The 8,234-nt window shown below is 55.4% G+C and overlaps 1 pseudogene; it reads left to right on the top strand.

The window, feature by feature from the left end:
- Nucleotides 1-1,343, top strand: part of LOC143262559 (large subunit ribosomal RNA) — a 3,019-nt pseudogene extending 1,676 nt beyond the window's left edge.
- The last annotated feature ends 6,891 nt before the right edge of the window (nucleotides 1,344-8,234 follow it).

Raw genomic sequence — 8,234 nt, forward strand, 5'->3', positions numbered from 1 at the left:
TGTGTAACAACTCACCTGCCGAAGCAACTAGCCCTGAAAATGGATGGCGCTGAAGCGTCGCGCCTATACTCCACCGTCAGTGGTATGTGTGAAGCGGGGCAATTTATTGTCCTCTATGAAGCTCTGACGAGTAGGAGGGTCGCGACGGTGTGCGCAGAAGGGTCTGGGCGTGAGCCTGCCTGGAGCCGCCGTCGGCGCAGATCTTGGTGGTAGTAGCAAATACTCCAGCGAGGCCCTGGAGGACTGACGTGGAGAAGGGTTTCGTGTGAACAGCCGTTGCACACGAGTCAGTCGATCCTAAGCCCTAAGAGAAATCCTATGTAGATGAGGTGTCCTAAGACGTTAAACACTTGTAAAAAAACCGCAGCTATTTTATTTTATTTTTTTATTATTATATAAATCGCAGCATATTTTGTTATTATATACATGCACAAAAAACACCCATTGGGCGAAAGGGAATCCGGTTTCTATTCCGGAACCCGGCAGCGGAACCGCATACCATTCGGGCCCTCGTAAGAGTGTTCGTCGGGGTAACCCAAAATGACCTGGAGACGCCGTCGGGAGATCCGGGGAGAGTTTTCTTTTCTGTATAAGCGTTCGAGTTCCCTGGAAACCTCTAGCAGGGAGATAGGGTTTGGAACGCGAAGAGCACCGCAGTTGCGGCGGTGTCCGGATCATCCCCTCGGACCTTGAAAATCCAGGAGAGGGCCACGTGGAGGTGTCGCGCCGGTTCGTACCCATATCCGCAGCAGGTCTCCAAGGTAAAGAGCCTCTAGTCGATAGATTAATGTAGGTAAGGGAAGTCGGCAAATTGGATCCGTAACTTCGGGATAAGGATTGGCTCTGAGGAGCGGGGCGTGTCGGGCTTGGTCGGGAAGCGGGTCTGGCTGACGTGCCGGGCCTGGGCGAGGTGAACGGCTCTCGTGGCTGGGATCCGAGCTCGGTCCCGTGCCTTGGCCTCCCGCGGATCTTCCTTGCTGCGAGGCTTCCGTGGCGTTTCCCATCGGTGCGGTCGTCCTCTTCGGCCGCCATTCAACGCTCAGCTCAGAACTGGCACGGACTAGGGGAATCCGACTGTCTAATTAAAACAAAGCATTGCGATGGCCCCCACGGGTGTTGACGCAATGTGATTTCTGCCCAGTGCTCTGAATGTCAACGTGAAGAAATTCAAAAAAGCGCGGGTAAACGGCGGGAGTAACTATGACTCTCTTAAGGTAGCCAAATGCCTCGTCATCTAATTAGTGACGCGCATGAATGGATTAACGAGATTCCCATCTGTCCCTATCTACTGGTCTCCAAAGTCCAACCCCGCCTCCACGCGGCGGAGACCGGGCAACGCAAGTCTGTATTTGCGGCAAAAAGGGCTATGGCACCCGCCCTGCCTAGTCCCATCCTTCCCCATCACAGATTCCTCCCCATCAAGGTTTTGTGGAGCTGAACGGCCGCGGTGCTTGCGTGAGGTGCTTGACACCCGCTACCGTAGCTGGCGAAGCTCCGCTACGCCAACAAGCAACATGCCTATCTTCGCTAGACGGGCACCAACCATGTGCAGCCGCCTAGTTACGCCAATAGGCAAAGAATAACCAACACACGCCACCCTAGCACGCTGCATAATCATTGCTGACGTGTAGAAGAAAGGGGGTGAATACATGTGGCAGAGTGCCGTCACTGCGGAGGGCGGTGGCGGGCACCCGCTGCCGCGGTCAAGCGGCAAAGCAAAACCCTCCTAATAACCTTTTATACACAGTTGGAGTAGGTAGCACAGCCTACCCAACTCAAAACAAACTTGAAAACTCCTTACACGGACAAGGAGTCAAGACTGGGTCTTCCGTACCCAGCCTAATGAACGATGAGCGAAGGCGGCGATTTACCCACGTTCGGACCCCTCGTAGGTGTTCCGTCGGGGGGTAGGTATTAAAGTTTTTGTGTATGCCAACATGGCGAGGAAACATATCTGCGCCACCTCCGCGGTGGCCAGATTCGCAATAATTGTCCCTATCTACTGGCGGTGGCGGTCTGTGGCCACCCAGGGTTGAGAGGCGACCCCCGAACTAGTCCTCGCGAAGGTTGTTGCTACTACCGAGTCGATGGATGCGTCGACGATGAAGGCATTTTAGACCGTCAGTGCGTCGTACATGTAGTACTTCGCATAATGGCGAGGCCCGAGATTAAGCATGCGGGCTGTGGCGTGTTCATGTACAGCATTGAATATGCTGTACTACTCCTTAGCGGGGGACTGTTGTCACTTGTGGCTGCAGTCCCCCGCGTCACGTTATGCGGTTTTTCTGGTCTAACTGGAATGCCGCATTTTCGTTGTCTGAACACGCCACGAAGCAACACGCCGTCGGATTGAATGTTGCTGCTGAGTCGATAGGTGCATCGGCGATGAAGGCACTCGAGAGACCGTCAGTGCGTTGTACATGTAGTGCTTCGCATAATGACGAGGCCCGTGATTAAGCAAGCGGGCTGTGGCGTGTTCTTGTGCAGTATTGAACATGCTGCACTACTCCCATCCGGGGGACTGTTGTCACTTGTGGCTTCAGTCCCCCGCGTTACGTTATGCGGTTTTTCTGGTCTGACTGGAATGCCGCATTTTCGTTATCTGAACACGCCACAAAGCAACACGCCGACGGAGTGAATGCTGCCGAGTTGACGGATGCATCAGATGCATCGGCGATGAGGGTATTTTGAGACCGCCAGTGCGTTGTACATGTAGTACTTCGCATAATGGCGAGGCCCTTGAACTAAGCATACGGGCTGTGGCGTGTTCATGTACAGCATTGAATATGCTGTACTACTCCCTACCGGGGGACTGTTGTCACTTGTGGCTGCAGTCCCCCGCGTCACGTTGTGCGGTTTTTCTGGTCTGACCGGAATGCCGCATTTTCGTTGTCTGAGCGCGCCACGTAGCAACATGCCGCTGGATCTAGAAATCGGGATGCAACCAATCACCTGGGCAACCCAGGCCGCAAGGGGCAAACGTGCCCTAGCCACACTTGAGCCTCCACGAAAAAGGTACCGCTGGATAGCTCGTGTTCTCAAAACGCAGCGAACCGAACGAAGTGTGGTGGAGAGGAAGAGGCAGCCTCTCCGACTGCTGTCTCCCGCGTGTTTGCCGTGCGTGGCGACCCTTGTCGTCGGAAAAGAGGATCCTGGGATCTGAGGGGGCCCTCTCCTGCGGGTGAGACGTCCCCAACACGTACCTTTGGCCTCTGCTTCGGCTAGATGGGAGGCTGGACGAGAAAAGCAGCCCTGGTCCAGTCAATCGGCTTGGAACGACCATACGCTTCGGCGAGTGGGTTCTGACGGGCGAGGACGCGGGCTGGGTTGAGCAATCGGCCCAGTCAGCAGACTATGTCCGGTGCGTAGCCCTAACCCAGCCTGATGGCGGGTTCCAAAATGTGTGGGTCGGTGGTGGCCGGGGAGCGTACCGGATGAAGGCAAAGATCTAACTATGGGATCTAAATTGAAAGTACAAATTGAACGTTCGAAGTCGGCGGGTCCAGCTCCTACTCGGAGTGAAGCCGTCGCCACAGACGCGGAAGCTACAGCAGCAGCTGTTAGCCCTCCTGCGTCTGCGAAAAAGACAAGGTCCGGGAAGGTGCTGAACATCGCCAATCCTCGTGTGACCTTGGAGAGATGCGTGACACCCACGCGAGCGGTCTCGGTGAAAACTGAGGCCACGGTAGAAGGCGCGCCGGACACCGGTAACGTGGGGACAGCGCCCAAGTCGGGGGACTCCCCCAGCCGCAAGGCTGGGAAGGAGAAACCCAGAAAAATCGAATCAGTCAAAGACACGCTCGTGAAGGTGCAACCGGCACCCGTGCGTGTCGAAGACCCCGAAGGTGGCGGTTGGAAAACCGTCACCAAAAAGTCGAAGCGTGCCAAGCCAGTCGCACCTACTGGCAAGGCCGCAGCAAACCAGGCCAGGAAATCGAAGGGGACGGTTTCCGGGCACAAGGTACGGCCTCTCGATCTCGTGAGAGACGAAGCCTTCAGGCGAGTATCGGAGATACGGACCTTTTGCTTTCGACCCGAGTCGAAAGTCAACAAGGAGTCCGGGTCGAAGATACTAGCAGAAGTCGGAGCACTCAACGAGTTGGTCCAGGAGCTGATTCAACGAAACAGCTTCGTCGAAGGGCAACTCGCCGCGGTCAGGGCGGACCTAAAAGCGCGTCCTGCCGTAATGAGTGCGGCGCGACCTGGGCCGTCCAAGGGAACCCTCCCGAAGACGGTCTCCAATGCCGCGCAGTTGACCTACGCCCAAGTGGCAAAGGTCAACCAGTCAGCGACTCCGGAGGCGAGAAGACCACCGACACAATACGTGGTGCGTATCTTCCCGCCAAAGGATAAAGGACAGAACAGCGATGCTACTAAGAGAGCTGTTCTGTCGATCGTAAAACCTGCGAAGGAGGCGATCCGTGTCAGATCGGTTCGACGCATCCACTCCGGTGGCATCGTCGTCGAAACCGATCGCAAGGAGGACCTAAAAGCCTTCGTAGGCAATAAGAAGCTGGCGAGTGCGGGACTGTCCGTCTCCTTGCCCAGCAAACGGGACCCCGAGGTCCTGATTTATGACATTCCGAAAGGGATGGGCAAGGAGGAAATTGCCTCCAGTCTTTGGAGGCAAAACCTCTCTGAGGCGTCCCAGAAGGATGTGCCTTCGGGTGTTCGGGTCAGTCGCATGGCTGGCAAGACCCCGGAGACAGCCAACTGGGTAGTGGCCGTCAGTCCGCAGATTCGTCGGCGGCTGGCGCAGAGAGGGGACCGGGTGTACCTCGGGTGGAGTTCCTGTCGTGTGCGGGACTTCATACAGGTCACCCGATGCTATAAGTGCCAGCGCTTCGGGCACACGGCGAAGCGCTGCAAATTCAAAGAGGATGTCTGCGGACATTGTGCCGAAAAAGGGCACGGGTATGCGCTCTGTAACAGGAAGAGCAAGCCTCCGGTTTGCTCCAACTGTAAAGACAGAGGGCGACCATCTGAGCATAAGTCGCGAGACCCGGCCTGCGCCTCCTATCAGGAAGCGCTGGTTTTGGAGATGTCTCGTATAAGACGCGAATAATAATTTGAATCTCGAATGGATAGTACAAACGACCGGCGACGCTCGAGAGTCATACGGGTCATGCAGCATAACATGCAGCGGGCCCGAAATGTGACCGACGAAGTCCGGACTGAGATGCATAGGCGAGGGGTAGATGTGTTGCTTGCACAAGAGCCATATAGCTGGCGGGGTACTGTGCCCGGGCTAGGCTTGAGAACGAGGCTGATCACGGCAGGCGAACCGGTGATGGCTGCAATAGCGGTCAGAAACCCGGATCTAACCGTGGTCAAAGTCTCTAACTTGTGCGACACGCATTTGTCCTGTGTCAGCATCTCGGGTTCGTTTGGGAGCTTCTTCCTGATCAGCCAGTACTTTCAATGCTCCGATGACGTTGAATCAGGTCTGGCGCGGTTGGAGAGAGCTCTTTCCGCACTTAAGCATAACCGAGTCATTATCTCTGCCGACGTTAACGCGAAATCAGCCCAGTGGGGCAGCGCGGAGACGGACGTGAGAGGCCGTAAACTCGAAGAGTTTATCGTGAGCCATGGCTTGGTTGTCTTGAACGAGGCTGGAAACGCTCCGACGTTTTCCAGCCCTAGTGGACAGTCATACATCGACGTCACACTATCGACACCTGATATTTGCGACAAGGTGCGAGGTTGGAAGGTCCGCGAGGACCTGACGACCAGCGACCACCGAGTCATAGAGTTTTCTTTGAGTTTTTGCGCCGAGGACGGTGCTGCCGAAATTAGTAGCAACAGCAGCACCAACCGGAACGGATTATTACCAAGGTTCCGACTCCGAAGCGCAAAATGGCCCGAGTTCGACAAGGCGCTGCAGGAAAGTAAGAGGAGTATATCCCCCGATCCATTGAACAATAAGGGGGATGTCGAACATCTAGCACAGGAGATCGAAAGAATGATCGTCCAAGCGTGCGACTCCTCGATGCCAACCAAGCAGTGGCATTCAAAATCCGTCCCATGGTGGACGGCCGACCTGACGAGGCAAAAGAGGCGAGTCTACAAACTTAGACGAGCCTCGCAGAACGCAGCATGTTCAGAGGAGCAGAGGGCGGCCAAGAGGACCGAGTATCTTAAACAGAGAAAGGCCTACAAAGCCGCCATCAAAGCTGCTCGGTCGCACAGCTGGCGTGCATTCGTGACCGAGCAGGGAAACAAGGAACCCTGGGGCCTCATTTATAAGATCACGAGGCAGAAGATGACAGCCAGCACGGTCATCTCGAATATAAATCGTAACACTGCCCAGGGTTACACCACAGACTGGGACTCCACCGCTTCCGCGCTGCTGGAGGGGTTAATTCCGGACGATAGCCCCGCGAATGACTCCCCGGATCATGCGCGAGTCAGGAGGGAAGCTGCCATCGAGCCGGAGAGTGAGGACGCCAGTCCCTTCACCCTCTCGGAGCTCAGATCGGCGGTCAACCGACTGAAGAGCGGCAAGTGTCCAGGCCTAGATCGGATCGAGCCGGAGATTTTAAAACGTTCGTGTAATACAATCTCACGCGAGCTCCTCCGACTCTACAACGGATGCCTGGCACACGGAGTCTTTCCCGTGGAATGGAAAGTCGGGTCCATCATTACCATCCTTAAAGGACCCGAGAAACCTGAAACGGAGATAAAGTCCTACAGACCAATATGCTTGCTTTCGGTCGTAGGCAAAGTCTTGGAGAAGCTAATCGCTACGCGATTAGCTAGTTTGTTTTTGCACCCCGACTACGCCTCCGATCGGCAATACGGATTCAGGCCGCATCGATCCACGACTGATGCCGTGGTAAAGATGAGGGAGCTTGCGTCCGGTCGAGAGGAAAAGTACGTCGTGGGTCTGCTCTTCGACATTGCTGCGGCCTTTGATAATGTCTGGTGGCCAAGCATACTCAACGCGTTGAGGAAGCGAGGCTGCCCAAAAAACCTACTTAGATTGGTGGTCGACTACTTCGACGGCCGCGTGGTGACTATGGTGTCTGATCGCGGTGCAGTGCGGAAGAAAGTCACTAAGGGCTGCCCACAGGGATCGATTCTTGGTCCGAGCTGTTGGAACTTAGTCTTCGACGAGGTTCTACAGCTCTTATCGAACGCCGGGCTCGCTTGCGAGCCCATCGCCTATGCAGACGACCTTCTTGTCTTGATCTTCGCGAACAGCAGGAAGGGTCTAGAAAGCAATGGCCAATTGGTTGTGGACACCATTTCTCGCTGGTGCGACCAGCAGAAATTGTCGCTGTCTGCGACCAAGACCGAGATGTTATTCTTAAAAGGCTCTCTCGACAGAGAGAGGCCACCTGTGATAAAAGTAGGAGGTCGGAATATTGCCGCCAAGGACTCTGTGCGTTACCTTGGCGTGCATTTTGACTCTAGACTGGGTATCCATTCCCATGTCGAGTATTTGAATGCCAAGTCCTTGCGAACGTTTAATGCGCTAGCAAGGATTGCTAAGTCGAACTGGGGATTGGGATATCGGACGAGGCGTACTTTGTACCGCGGCTTGTTTGTCCCAATCGTCACGTATGCTGCCGCGGGCTGGGCAGACCGCCTTACCTCTGGGACGAGTAAAGTGCTCACCAGGGCGCAGAGGCATGTTCTGCTTGGCTGCGTCAAAGCCTACAGGACAGTCTCCACTGATGCGATCCCCGTGATCGCCGGGGAGATACCTGTGGACTTGGCGATAGCGGAGTTCAGCTGCGTGTACAAAGCCAGGAAGAAACTCGGGTTCCAACATGGAACCTATCAAGTGAGTCAGGCCGAATTGGCTGACGAAGTCGTCACCGAAGCCCAAGTTCGCAGAAGGCTGAGGGAGGCGACTTTAGAGATGTGGCAGCAGAGATGGTCGTCCTCGACGAAGGGTAGGGAAACCTTCCAATACTTCGGCGAGGTATCAGACCGTCTCTCAGCGAGCTGGATCAGAGTCGACCATGATGTAGCGCAGTTCTTGAGCGGACACGGAGACTTCCGTGCGAAGCTCAAGACGTTCGCCCTGGTCGACGACGAGTTGTGCGAATGTGGGGAGGAGGAAACTCCAAACCACGTCCTCTACGATTGTCAGCGTTACGTAGAGGACAGGGAACACCTACGCCAGGCGGCGATTCGAGAAGGATTTCAGTGGCCAATCGACAAAGCCAGCCTGGTGTCAGAGCAGCTGTTTCAGGAGTTCCGAAAATTCGCACGATCCGTAAGCA

The sequence above is a fragment of the Megalopta genalis genome, unplaced genomic scaffold (genome assembly GCF_051020955.1).
Source record: "Megalopta genalis isolate 19385.01 unplaced genomic scaffold, iyMegGena1_principal scaffold0141, whole genome shotgun sequence".
Lineage (NCBI taxonomy): Eukaryota > Metazoa > Arthropoda > Insecta > Hymenoptera > Halictidae > Megalopta > Megalopta genalis.